The sequence below is a fragment of the Numida meleagris genome, chromosome 9 (genome assembly GCF_002078875.1).
Source record: "Numida meleagris isolate 19003 breed g44 Domestic line chromosome 9, NumMel1.0, whole genome shotgun sequence".
Taxonomy (NCBI): domain Eukaryota; kingdom Metazoa; phylum Chordata; class Aves; order Galliformes; family Numididae; genus Numida; species Numida meleagris.
Genome location: NC_034417.1, coordinates 13893102 through 13907510, shown reverse-complemented (window position 1 = coordinate 13907510; position 14409 = coordinate 13893102).

The following is a 14409-nucleotide window of genomic DNA, read 5'->3' as shown; positions in this document are numbered from 1 at the left end:
CTGAGGAGCTGCTGTTGTCCCAGCCCTGCTGTCCATGTAAGAATCCCCAGGAACAGCCAGGACACCAATTATTAATCAGTTAATATGATGACTGGAGATCTGAAAATATAAACTCTAGATAACATCCGCCCCATTTAAACCTGTTCTTAATATACATGTGTGCTGAAGAAGTGTCTTGTGACATTCTGCCTTCTGCGGCACCTTGATATCAAAGCCCAGGGCTCCCCTGGGGGGTAGAGAACAGCAGCACCAGACTGGGAGCGGAGGTTTCCTTCTTTCCTTTCTGTACATGATACCACTTTAGCTGGTGGGTGGCTGAAAGCCTGAACTGTGGACAGAGGGATTAATTTGTTTATTTAAAAAAAAAAAAGAATAAAAAAGGATCTCCTTTGCTTTTCCTTCTTTCTCCTTTTTTTTTTCTTTTTTAATTTTCATTTGCATCAAAACCCGTTCAAGCAAATAACATTTTTCTACATCTAACCTCATTCGGTTTGTATTGTGTTGTTGCACTTTTGTGTCCTTCCAGCTCTGTTAAGATAGATCAAAACAATATAGGAGCTTATGTTCCTGTCAGAATTAATGTGCCGACCTTCTTAAATCTCCCCAAAGCCTTTTCAGATGTAGAGCTACATTTAAGTAAGCGATAATCATTGCATACTTCTTCCAATGCAAACACAATTTGTTTGCAATTTAAATACAATTCCAGCTCTTCTGAAGTTCTCTTTCCAAGCCAAGGCTTGTGCAAATCTGATCTCAGGCAGTACCTGTCAAAACATCAGAAGGCAGCGGGGAGCCTCCATGTGTCAGGAAGAATCTCCAGTTCTTTGTGCAGGTCAAGGACCAGGCAAATTCAGGCACGTGTATCTATCTGTACGTGGTAACCACTGAACTAAAACCTCCCTCTGAAAAATCCTTTTAAATGCAGTATCTCAGCTAAAAGGACGCAGCCTTCCTGCACAAAGAGGGGGAGGACATTTAATTAAACCAATGACACTCTGAAATGGCAGACAAGAAGGTGTGCTTGGGGAGGGAAAGGAGTTGGGAATGAAGCCGAAGCTCAAGTGCTTTTGTGAAGAGATGGAGCATCCAATTCAGCTGTCACACTGCAGAAAGGAGTGTTCCTACAGACCAGAGCCCTGACAGAGCGGGGAAATACTTGCCACCAGAGCTGGGGGTGAACCATGTCTTTCTGCTGAAGAATTGCAGTAGGATGGCTTCTCATGCAGTAAATCATCTTCACTGTGCAATGGATCACCTGCTCCCAACTCAACAGAAGGCACCGGAGCCCGCATACAGCAAGCTCCATAATTACACAGAGAAAAATCAGAGGATTAGTGCAGGGCTTGTTGTGTTGGTTTTCTGAAGGAGGACATATAATTCATCACTTACGGGCAATCACAAGAGGGATATTTAAATTACTCTGAGAGCACAGAGCATATAAATAATAATGAACAGAATAAAATGCAAATGGCCTGGAAGGAATCAATAGACATGAATGAAATCAGCCCTCAGATCCTAATTGAAATGAAAATGAGATGCATATTCAATATGTACTTAATAGAATATACATCCCAAACTAATGAACAGGACCTTTCCATCACACAGATACATACAAGCAGGCATCCCTCCTAGGGAGACAATACCAATAGCTGCACCCATAACTGCACATATAGCTATGTATATATATGCTTCCATGCGGTATAATGGAGACAATGAACTTTTAACCGGTGCTAGATGACAACTGCAAGCCTTCGTGAAAAGACCAGCTGTTGTTTTTGAATATCTGTGAAGCTGTGGCAGGTATTTTCCACATCGCTGCAATATTAATTGGAAGCTATTGTTTGTGTTGGAAATAGTGAGGTCCGGGGGCTTTATTGTGCTGTGCATTTTAGGCCATTTTGCAGTAATTGATTGGGTGCTCATGTGATAATTGGTCTGGCTGGTTCTACGGTTGCCCTTTATTGGAGCTCACTGACCTATGAGGAGGAGTGGGAGCTGTTGCCCTTTGAATCTAATTACAGGGAATCAAATTATTTCCTGACACAGGCTGGAGCTGGGGATGTGCAGATGCACACTGTTGCAAGAATATCTTGTCCCAATACATTAAACACTGCCATGCCCCCTTGGAGTAAGAAAAGCTCCACGCTGGTTGCAAACTTGCTCTATCGTCACCCAACAAAGCAGGATTAGACACTAGAGAATGCTAATTGCAATCCTGCCACTGCTCATCTTCAAGGCATCTCTCCCAACCTCTGTCCCTCAGCTTCCTCATCTCCACCCCACATCTCTGCTAAGCGCTGACTGTTTAACATTGTGATGGGGTTTTGAAAATGTTCTGTGCTCAATCCTGTCTTAAAGTACCTAACAGTTAAACAGATTAAGCCCAGTTTATTGCTTTACAAAGCAAATATCATCTGTATTGAATTTCTTTTCTCATGTGCTAACAAAATGCTCCTCTGATTCTTTTTTCCCATTTCTGTGGAGGCAGTGATGTCGGAGAGGGAGCCAAACATAATAAATTCAGGGCTAAATTTCTCTTTTTTGCCGTGATATCCAACAGTAACGCTACTGCCTTGTCAATGCTGAGCCAGGGTCCTATCTGGAGATCACATTGAGACCCATTACTCAGACTAGTACTAGAAGGAGACATATTCTTTGGCATCCACTTTATGCCTGAATGGAGGTTCACACTGAAGGGGAAGACGTTTAAAGATCTCTTATGTTCTGTGCATAACACGTCAGAGAAAGCCGAAGGAAAAACATCCCTACCCCAACACAGCACAACAGTCCTGACATAGCCGAAGACTCTGTTAAGGGTCACGCAGGGTTAAGCCCTCCAGAAATCTCAGTGAACTGTCCTTGTGGGAAAAATGCATCAACATCACCACTGGTGTAACTACCTTGGTATTAGCTGCTGGCTTGACGATCAACAAAGACAGGAATCTTCCAAATCCATCTGTACTGTTGTCCTTTGCTGACTGTTGAGCCAGGAATGACCACAGTGGTCCTGGCTGTGCTGCCTGCGGGACTGCTCCTGCCCTCCATGTTCCTTTGCTCTTCCCGTTCTCAGCTGAAGCACGTCCATTCTCAGAAGTGAACATGGACATCTGAGTGGCCCTTTGGCCGAAAGCAGTACTCAGAGCCATTTAAGGAATTTTTCCAGTAATCTTTTCTTCCAGCAGATGGTTGTCCATAACTATTTGGGTTTTTTATTTAATTAATTAATTAATTTTATAATTTTGCTCCTCGTTTGCTGACTCTAGACAGTGAGAAACCAAGAAACTGGGAACAGCCAACATGATGAACTTATCCATGTCACCTGGCCCTGTTTCTCTCATCCTGCTTGTCCAGAACTAGAGTGCTGGGTTCCATCCCTTCCTCCCAGGGATCCTACAGCCTCAGCATCTTCAGGAAGGTGGCTGTGAGCCATAGAAAACAAGCTCATAAGAACTTGAAGCTATTATGGGCCACTGCTGCCAGATGCTATCCATGAGATTTTACTTTCCCAGAAATTCCTCTGATTCATAAAACATTCAAGATTTTAGACCCTTATTCTGTCCATTCCTCCTCCCACAGTGGGTAGACTTGGAAATGGGTATAGATGATGATAGAGCAAGTTGTCTTCTCTAATACTCTGGCCAGAGCAGTATTTCCTAGTCTGTGTGCCTCTGATCCTGAGGAGTCTTCAAGGCACCAAGACGTGATTTTCCAGATGAGAAGATAACAGAAAAGAAAAAAAAAAAAGAGGTTTTAAACTATATACATGAATTCCCATGGATGCAGAACAAAACAAATTGGAGAAGAATGAATTCAATTAAGGATTCATTTGGAGTTCAGCTTTATTTTAGGCTTTTATAAATGAAAATTTATGTAGCCACACTGAATCAGTGTGTCCTTGGAATTTATTTGTATTTCTTTTTCTGAATTATACAATCCTTCAGTTGAAAGGGTCAGAAAAATTAGGACTAGGTACTGAGAAGAAACTCCTTTTGCTGTTCTCCTTGGGGAGCTGCACTCCAGGGCAGTCACTTGTCACTGGGCAGCTGCGATGGCTCTTGCCACAGACATTAGTACTGGTATAAGGCAGTGGAGAATTACAAGAATCAGTCTGGAGCACGTGTTCTTTCTGCTGGCCCTGGCAGGAACATGTGCAGGCACCTGCTGAACTCAGCGCTGGGAATTCATAGGATCACAGCTTGCAGGGAGGATATGTTCCTGACACAGTGGGGACATGGTGTTGAAGCCAAGACCAAACTTGAAAATCTGCACCCACACCTCATAACACCAAATTGACACCACTGCTAGTGCTATCAAGAGTGAACCAAAGGGGATGTTACAATGGCTTCACATAAAATAGAATGATTATTTAGCTGTACTCTCCCTCCTAATATTCATATGTGATAAATACACCATTAGTATACATATATTTCTAAATCATTTCATGTTACTTAGCATATGGACAGCAGTCATTCACATAGGACTTGCAGATTGGTGGAAGGGGAATAACTTAAGTTTGAGAAAAAGCTCTAACAATTCAAAATGATCTGGAGAAGTAAAATATTCAAGATATCTCACTCTCTTCCCCACCAAGATATCCTCACTTTCTACTGCTAGACTTCAAGAATTATCATCTTCCATCTTCCCTGCACCATTCAGGACCAATTCTACCCCTTCTCCACCAAGCTGTCCTCACTTTGTACTACTAGACTTTTTGCCTACACTAATGTCATCCTCATCTTTTGGAAGACCGTTGCACTGGCAGTATCAATATCAGTTTAGTACTTGCAATGCTGGTTTCAGACCTTTTTTTCTAAGCAGAATAGATTTTACTTTTAAAAGAGAAATTACCAGATGGGAAACAAATTTAATACGCTGATAATATCTCTTCATTTTAATTAGAAGATGGCATATAAAACTGTCTGCTCAAAATACAACCCCAACACAACTGAAATATTACAAAATTGCAAGATCTGATTTTTTTCCAAGGAGGAACTTGAGAGTACTTTAATTTCTTTAAGAATCCATTGGAGAAGATAATATTTGATCTACAAGGGCATACTTTGAAGAAGACTGACTCAGACACTCAGAGACATGGAAAATGACACAGATAAAAAGAACTGAGTTGGTATACAGTGAGGACCACCAAATGAACGAAGCATAAAATCTGCAAGGAAACAGACCTGTTTTGCCACCTAAACCTCTGTTACTTTCTTCATAAGCCATGGGCAGAATGCTTCTATGATTCATAATGCAAAGCTTATTTTAATATTTTGCTCCCTCTCCACATATATTCCACGGATGGGAAGACTGGGCTTTATATGGTCAAAGTGTTTCCATCATAAAAACAGTGTACAGAAACCAGACTGATTGGAAGTAAATACGGAGTTCACGGAGTGAAGAAATGAAGATCCATAGATGTGTGATAAAGATCAAAATGTATCTACAAGAGAGAAGATTATGTAGACCCCCAAACATTAGAGAGTATTCTGCTTTTACATGCACCTAGTTCCTAATTCTGTTTCCATCAGAGGAAATAGTAACTTATTTTTAAAATTCCATTTTCATCCATGGAGCAGTTTCAGAAACATTAATGGACAGGAAACATTGGCTGATAGTAATGTGGTTAAGAAGCACATTACTTTATAATCATTCTACTTAGGTTCTGATTAAGACTTTAAGTCCCAGAAGAAATGATTTATCATTCTTTTTTGTTTGTTTGTCTGTTTTGCCAGAATCAAACCTTAGGATTTATTCATTCTCTTTTATGTGACTAGTTAAATTGCTGCATGCAGTAATGTCACCTATATCTGTCAACACTTCAGCGCTATCACTTAGCCTGGGAAAAAAATTTGCAGAAGAAAATGATCCTGGGAATAATTGCAGACCTAGGACCAAAAAGTCTGGTTGTCCTCCTTTTAAATAACACAGAAATATATTGGCAGACCTTTACAATTATGCTGTAAGATTAATGTCCGTGCACTCATGGTTAAATTTCAAATGAACATGATCTAACTAATCAATTGTTGTTTATTTAGCATGCTCTAACTACTCAAGTAAATCTAAATTAATGGCATGAGTAATTGGATTCATTTAAGACCTTGTATTTCCTCTCCTTGTGCTCTGCTGTTTATTGCTGCTTAAATGGAAGCAGCCAAACCATTTTTTTTCTGCAGGCCACACAGATGATTCTCTGATCACCAGAACCTGGCTCCCCATTGCCCTTTTCAGCATTATTTTTCCACAAGATTAACATCTCCTATGTGACATACCTTATGACAAAACCTGCCAGAGGACTCTGAGCTTCGGGACAATTCAATGCCAGTTCTTCAATTCAGTGGAGATTTCTCTCCAGCAAGTCTCCTCCCTGCTCCCAACATATCGTCTTTCATCTTTGTCCTATCCCATGAACCCATATGACGGGTCTGTGTGCACAGTGCCTACTCAGTTATCAACCAGAACACAGATTCTCCGCTCTTTTCAGGGGATGTTCTCCAGTATTCTTGGCAAGATTGCATTCCTATAGCTCCTTTCTTCGCTGTGCAGCCAGGAACACGTACTGCTGCTTGTCTCAGGGACTCAGAGCTTCCTGCAGGTTTGCACTGCAGGAATTTAAAATGTTCTTTTAACCTCCCCCTGTCTGAAAAGCCAAGACTTAGGGGAAGCTTTCCACTTCAGTTTGCTAATGGCTAGTTTCAAGGAAGAATCTCTCCATTTTAACTTCTCTTGTTGAAGATACGGTGGCTTCACAGGTCAGCCCTTGATGTCAATGCTTGTCTGCCACGCTCAGGTAAGATCTTAAGACCCTTCTTCTACCAGTGGACTCCATTCTTCATTTTGTGTTCCTCCACCCTCCTGTCAAATGACAGCTTCTCAAAACAGCAACAATCTCTACAATCTGCCTTGTGCAGCTGTTTTGTTCCCCCTCTAAGCCAAAAGCACCCAGGCTGCAGGCATTCAGCTCAACTCCAGTGCACAGAAATGGGGAACACACCCCTTTGCTCTTCTGCCAGCTGCTGCTCTAACCCAGTTTAACACAGGTCTGGGCCAGTCATAGAGGCAGTTCTGGTCTTGCATAAGATAGGAGAATCTGACATTAGTAACAGGAAAGTTTTAAGTATTTTTTTCGTTATTATAAAGTATTATTTAAATCTTCATGTGTTCATAGAAAACCACAGCCGCCACCATAGTAAAACTGCTTGGCGCACTGACTGGGCCTAGGCCCAGCTCGCAGCCTGACTACAGCTACTGCTGGGCTAAGCAGGTGCTTTCCAGATACACAGTGTTGCCTCTTCCAGAGCCTCAACTGCAAAAATAAATTCCTCTTTTCCCTGACTCCTCCTCATGCTGATGGACATCAGCTGCTAGAAATTGCGCTCCTTTCTCCTCTCCTGGAAGTGAGGAGGAGACCTTCACAGCAGACACCTTGGCATTATTTAACCCAATTCTGGGGTTTCTGATGAGCCTGTAATGCAGCTATTCAATTAGCAAGCAAGAATCACTGAGCTCTTCATCCATCCTATTGCAAGGAAGACTGGTACCTCCTGTTGCAGCCGTATTTGTAGCTCCCCTACTCCTGTATATAAGGAGGAATATAAGAAAGCTGGTGTTGGGGGCTGCTGCATGAAGAAGTGTAGGTATTTATGTATGGCCTGTGGGAGTTTTAACACTGCCACATCACTATTCAGTGTTTCTGAGAGAATCTAGGGAAGCTGTTTCTTCTCAACAAGGCTTTTTGAAAGAGTAGGCCTTTTGATGGAAACAGAATAACTTTCACCTAAAATCCTGAAGTTTTTGAAGGCAAAGCTAGATCCAAAAAGGAGGAAAAATGTTATTGCTACTAAAACATTTCTGGGAGAGAACCACTGCCTTTTGGATGCTCTTTCAACAGGGCTGTACTCTCCATATTTTAGCTAAAATTGCTCCTTTATAATGCAGATTTCCTGAGGCCCTGAACCCCTTGGCCCAGATGGATGGGTGAGGGGGTAATGTGTGTGGACAGACATGCAGGAAAGCAGAACAAGGTATTCTGGGCCAAGAGCAAGCTGTACTATTAGAGCAGCTGATTTTCTAACTCTGGCCATACAACCACTGTCTCTGTTTCAGATTATTTTCTCTTACTTTCTATGGGCTATAAATAAACTCACAAAAACTTACTGCCAGGGAAGGCTAACGGATTTTCTGGTGCTTAGGACTTTCTTCTCATGCCAGATAAAATCACTTGGTTGTTGGCTGTAACTTGTAGTGTATCTTAAATCTGTGCTTTGCTTGAACCAACTCCTGGTGCTCCTTTATTAGTTTGATCAATGATCCTGGGGTGGGTCTGGAAGAGGCTGAAGGAATTAGGTGCCCACCTTGACTTATTTTGGCTACTTGGCTGCCTAAGTTGACCTTGAGAATGCAAATCTTGGAAAAAGTACACCCAGTTTTCAACACAAAACCTATTGAACAGTGTTCTAAACTAGTGGAATAGTTTTTCCTTGGGTTCTGATTTGAAATCTTCCTTTGCCTTCTGGTCCATACAGCAAGGAAGAAGAGCCAGTGTTCAGAATACCTGAAAACCAATTTTAAAGGCAGCAGCTGTTGAGAGTCTGTTTCTTTATTGCCCTCTCCTGAAAAGGTTCACAAAACTCTATTTGCTTTCCATAAGCTGCTGAAAAAAAAAAAGCTAGACAAATTATGGTACTGTGCAGAGGTGTGTGCCTGCCCTAACCTCCCACATCCATGTGATATCTGGAAATCTATTGACAAATTATTTCCTATCTGCCTTTCACAGTTGCTAGATTCATAGGATGAGAGAGTCTTTATTTCATTTCTAATCAACTAGATTAGAAAACGCTACTTTCTGATAGATTCCTCCCTTTCAGTGTCCAACAGAATGCTCTATCGAGGTGCACTGAGAAAAAAAATAAATACATTTCAAGCCAGAGATATGATTTTTCTATTAACCTTCTAACCTCAAACTTCTTCAGAGACATTTATTTTTTTCCTGTATCTTTCTACAGAATTCTACTGTAAGAGCTGAAGAAGTTTGAAGGAGTTTGCAGAAATAAGCTGTTGTCAGTATTTCCTAATGCTCATAGAACTGTTCATTGCTTTTAAAAAATAGATTATTTTTAAATATACAGTCAAGTTGGAGGTTTGGTCTTTTGAGGCTTCATGGATTGTACTGCAGTCATTCATTAGGAGGCTCTGGTTAAACTCTAGCCCTGTGCATCACTGGTATGAGCTTCCAGGAAAAAAAGCCTTCCAGCAGCTGGTATCACACAAAGTCCTCAAAGGAAAGCTATTGTATAACAAGAACTGAAATGGCAAATGAAACTGTGCATTATGGACTGGACATTCACTGACCCACGTGGGATAAATCTGCTGCACGTCACAGCCATGTTAGCCAGCAGAAAAACCTGTCTGTAAAACAGCTGCTAGTAAGGGCAGGGGCATGGAGACAGGCACCGGGAATCAAGCTCTCTGAAACATGAAAACAAATCTATTTCATATGTGGCAGGCGTTGAAGAAAGCCCTGAGGAGGAATATGCCTCCCTACTCCAAAAGGAGACTTCCCACATTTTGACTGCCTAAGTGCTTGAAAGAACAATACACCGAGGATCACCATCAGAATTGCATTTGCCATTTGAAATCAAACATAGCCTAATGCAACTCTGCTCCTGGTTCTGTCTTTCCTTTTCTTCATCTTTTTTTTTTTTAAAACGTGATATTTTCTCTCTCTCTTTCTCTCTTATTCTTCCTCAGTTTATTGTGTCCTTTCAGGCATTAATTTCATCACTGCTGAATATAATTTCCTACTGACTGAGATGGAACGGCAGTCAGGCCAGGATTTACACTCCCAGTTTAATAAAACCAGTGAGAATGATTTGTTAAATCAATGCAAGAAAATGCAGGCAGGGAATTTCAAGGATCCCTGGGTTCATGGGCATGATTGCATGGGATGGAAGTAATAACTTTCACTTGCTTTGATATGAGCAGTTTTCTCACGATTTTCACACAACAGTGTCCTGTAGTGCTGCATTATAATGTCCTTTCTAACATCAGTGCCTTTCACTACCAGCAGGAGCACATCCTATGAGGACTGTCCTTCCTTCTCTACCCAGAACATTTCACTACAGTTTCCATTGCAAAGGTTTTTCTTTTAAAATTTGGGGCTGATTCCAAAAAGGCTTTTACAGATACACATGTCAATGGGCAGTTTTGTACAGCAATATAAAATGATCCCATACAAATTCAGGATCATCAGGGGCTGGGAAAAAAAAAAAATCACCATTAATTTTAATCCTATCTTCTCCCTGCTTTTGTTTCATAAAACTTTAAGGCCTACAGGTAGCTTCTTGTAGGATGCCACTAAAATTTGCTCCAGTATTCACGTGACCTGTGTTTGCTGCCTAGGGTTTGAAATTTTGCCCTGAAATCTGGGGAACTACTTAATTTCAATACTGCTCATACCAACATCTAAATCTAATGATTCAAGATGGCTTTCTGGAAAGGGTTCAGGTAGCACGAATGTGAGGAACCTGCCATTACTATTTAGAAGGTACCTGACAAAGTTATTAATTTTGCTGGGATAGTTTAGGTATTGATGCTTTTATCTTTTTGGTATTATTAATTATTGTATTAGAAAGCCAGGGGTACCGAACTACCTCCAGTTGTTGATGGCTACTGCAGGGTAACAGGCATTTCTTACCACTTGGTCTAAAGCATGATTTTACCAAAGTAAATATATTTTACTTCACTCTTTCCTCCTCCCTGGTGCATTTTTATTACTGGCACTCTGTTGCATTCATTCTTCAGGGCAAAAGGATTCACAAAGGAAAACAGTTTTCATTCCTGTCCACATACCATTGTGTTATAACAGTGTTATTTTTCTCCAAACTGTATCCACTGTTCACCTGGTGCACACAGGGCTTTGGAGATGGGCACAGGAAAAAAAGGATGCTCTAAATTCTTTTCAGCCTTCCTTCTTTCAGCAAAGAGCTACTCTGCATGCTGGGATTGTGAGGAGATGTGTAAAAGAAATAATGATTTGGCAGACAGATGTCCTGTTGGGTTTTCTTGTATCTATGCTTTATTTAATGTACTCTATTGAAGTATATGCGCCACCCAATTCCATGGCAACTCAGTGTACACATACATGCATACACAGACAGGCTGTTACCAAGGCTTCAGCAACACACACACACTCTGTCACTATGGTGACAGCAAATGTTAGGTGCATTTTATGTGTCGGTATACATGCACACATACATATTTGTTCGCATATACACATCATTCCTGGCTTTATGCCTAAATTCAACAAGGCAGTTGCACGCTTGTTTAGGTTACAGTAACTCAAGACAACAGTGCTTAAACTAAACGTGGTGAAAGTTAAGCATCTGCATAAACTTGCTTTTTGGTGGGAACCCCTTATTACTCCGGTAAATCTGGGAGATCGAGGACAGTCAGAAAGCGTAGAGCAGTCAGATAACATAGAGCAAACTAGCGCTGTCACCCTCCATCACAGCTTTTCACACATCCCCAGTGCCGTATGCATATAGGGACAAACCTTGCAATCTCAATTGAGTAATTTTATTGTGTCCTTCTTCAAGAATCTCATAAGTCACGGGGTTTCCCTTGGCCATCTCTGAGTTACACACAAAAGAAAGGGTAAATGCTTCATAACTTCTCCCACAATCCAAAAAGCCTGTTGAATTATGCTTTCAATATTGCTCCTCATCATCTGTAACCTCAGTTCTTTTTTTCTTCCCAAATGAAAGAGACTGCTTGCTGTTGGCAGCCATCATCGTTGCCTGCACAAGGCTAAGATTTTCCAAGGTTATTATATGAATGCAAGAAATACCTTTCATTACCAAAGGGGTTACCAGCCTTCTATCTATTCCCCACCTCATCTCCAGGCCGCTGCCCTTACCAGATTCCTGTGCAAGGTTACCCTCATGCTGACCCCACAGCAAGAACCTCACTCTCTCCAGAGAATGCCTGTCCCTCTGACCCTACAGAGATATAATAATGACTATAATACACAGAGTGCAGCAGTTACCCATGCAAGTGTCAGAAGTACTGTCCAAAGATTTATTTACTCTCTCTGCTTTTAATTTTGTCCTTGTTCTGCATCCTGTAAAGGTCTCTGTCATGCTGCCAAGCCTTGGGTGACTGGTATTTATTTTATTTACTGTTGAGAGATGCAAAGATGTGTAAATCCATAAATTGCTAATGCAAGAAATATTGCTTCTGAGACTTTCCACCTCTTGCATCAAATGAATAGTCAAAAGGGTCAGTCAGCTCCATCCAAGTCCCCCAGGACCCAATGGCATTTAAACAAAACTTAACTTTCAGGGTTAGGGGAGAAGAAGGGAGGGGGAACTGAATGAGTTATGAAAATATAAATTAATCTATACTACAACTGATTTACAACATCCTGGGTCACATTAGACAGCTGATGTGCCTGTTCTGAGACCCTGTCTTGCTACTTTTACACTTATGTAAACTTATTTCAGTTAAAAAGAGCAAGAGAATAAAAATCAATTGAAACAGAGGACAGAGATTCAATTTAGCTGGGGGGAAATCTGATCAGGAAAGAAGAATGATAGAGATAAAAGTAACCCCTGTCCCAGTGCAGAGAGAGGAGCTGGCTGTCTGATGTTCATTAGCATTAATTAACAGTGTTCTGCTCCTCTGCAGCCCAGGGGTGAGGAGGGTGGGATTTACTGCTGCTTTAAGAATGAATTGGAAACACAGAACAAAGGAGAGAGGAAGCAGAGATTTATTCTCTTTCCTTTTTAAAAAAGACAATGGGTTGAATGCAGAACAGCAGAAATGCAGTGGTTCAGTCACAACACTTTCCTGCTGTTGTGGAAGCAGGCAGAGGCTAGTGAGGTTGTTGGTAAGATAGTGGAAGATGCCCCCCAAATGCAATGGATGCGGCACAGTCTTGACTAAAAGGACTCTCATTCCAAGGTGAATCAGCACCCAAACAGAGGATGGTGGCTTTTGGCTAGTTTACCTGAGAAAATGGCATTCATGTGATCAACTGTATGCATACAACTGCCTGTCTCTATGCTTATGGTCTCTAAAAATTATAAAGAAGTCCACTGACTGATTTGAACTGGATATGCGAATACTCTAAAAGATATTAAGTTCTCGGAAGGAAATAGTTCACCAAGTAGAAAAAGAAAGTCTATGTTTTTGTTTGGGCTGATACTGGGGTGAAACCCATGTTCCTCATTAGATACCAGTGAATCAATGCAAGTTATTAACTATTATTAGTGCTCCAGCCATGGGAAAAGTTGCAATCCATACCATTAAATCTCAGATGTGTTTCTAGTGTTTTTTTTTTCCCCCCCATCTATCTAACAAAGAAGTCCTGCCAGGAAGACTCTTCATGCCAGCCCTAAAAAATACCGTGCTGGAGGAGGCAAGGAAGCCCATCTGAGAGAGCAAGTTAACCAAGAAGCCTTCTACCAAAAACACAGTAGGCAACTAGGTGCAGAAACCATATTTGTTTGATTTGGATTAAAAAGGGAGATTCATTTTAAACTTCATCAACATTTGTCAGGGATGAAAGAAATTAACCTCTACTAAAAGTGGGCAAAAAGTGAATTTCCAAAACCTGGAGAGGATCAGATCTTGAACAAACAAACAAAAAAAATCACTGAAATTAAACCATGCAAACATACTTAACAGACTCCCTGTTCAGAAAGTGGTGCCCAAGAACAAATAGTTCTTTGGCTGTTGAAATATTACAGGATATTAGCAGCCCAAAGAAATGAAAACAACTCCTTGAATAAAGGCATTCCGTGCAGCCCGAGATGCCGTTCCGCAGCCCCGTGGTCAGGATGTGGGAGCGCTATCAAGATGGTGATGGCTGACTGATTTACAAAGTCTCTTTTCCAAAAGATGCTTTGATAGGTGAAGTTGTTCCTAGCCAGCTGTGGCATAAGTCATTGAAAACTCATCTTTATATAAAAGCAGAGCGTGGGCCATTTACTACTTTCCCTTCAGCTTGGAAGGGTCAAATGTGAATAAGATAGGTGCACCATTCAATCTGGCATTCAAGAAAAACGAAAAGCAAATGATGCAAAGGAAAGGGAACAAAGTAGAAGAACGCTTTTGTGCTTCTGTCCATGCCTGGAGCCATTTCTCCAAACCTGCAGCTACCTCAAACTTTCCTTGTTTGGGAATGTTATTGGTAAAAAGGGCTTGTTAGTAGGAACAGTTGTCCAATGAAACAGCATAGGCAATTAATAGCCCAGCTTGACACAGGCTAAGGAGGGAGAAGTAGCAAGAAGCCTCTTGAACTGCACTCTGACAGTCTCAAAATTGGCCAGGCATTTCAGCAACCAAGCTAACTGAAAACACATAGGCAAAATGAAGCAACAGAGTGAGATCTGAATTAGATAGGTCAAT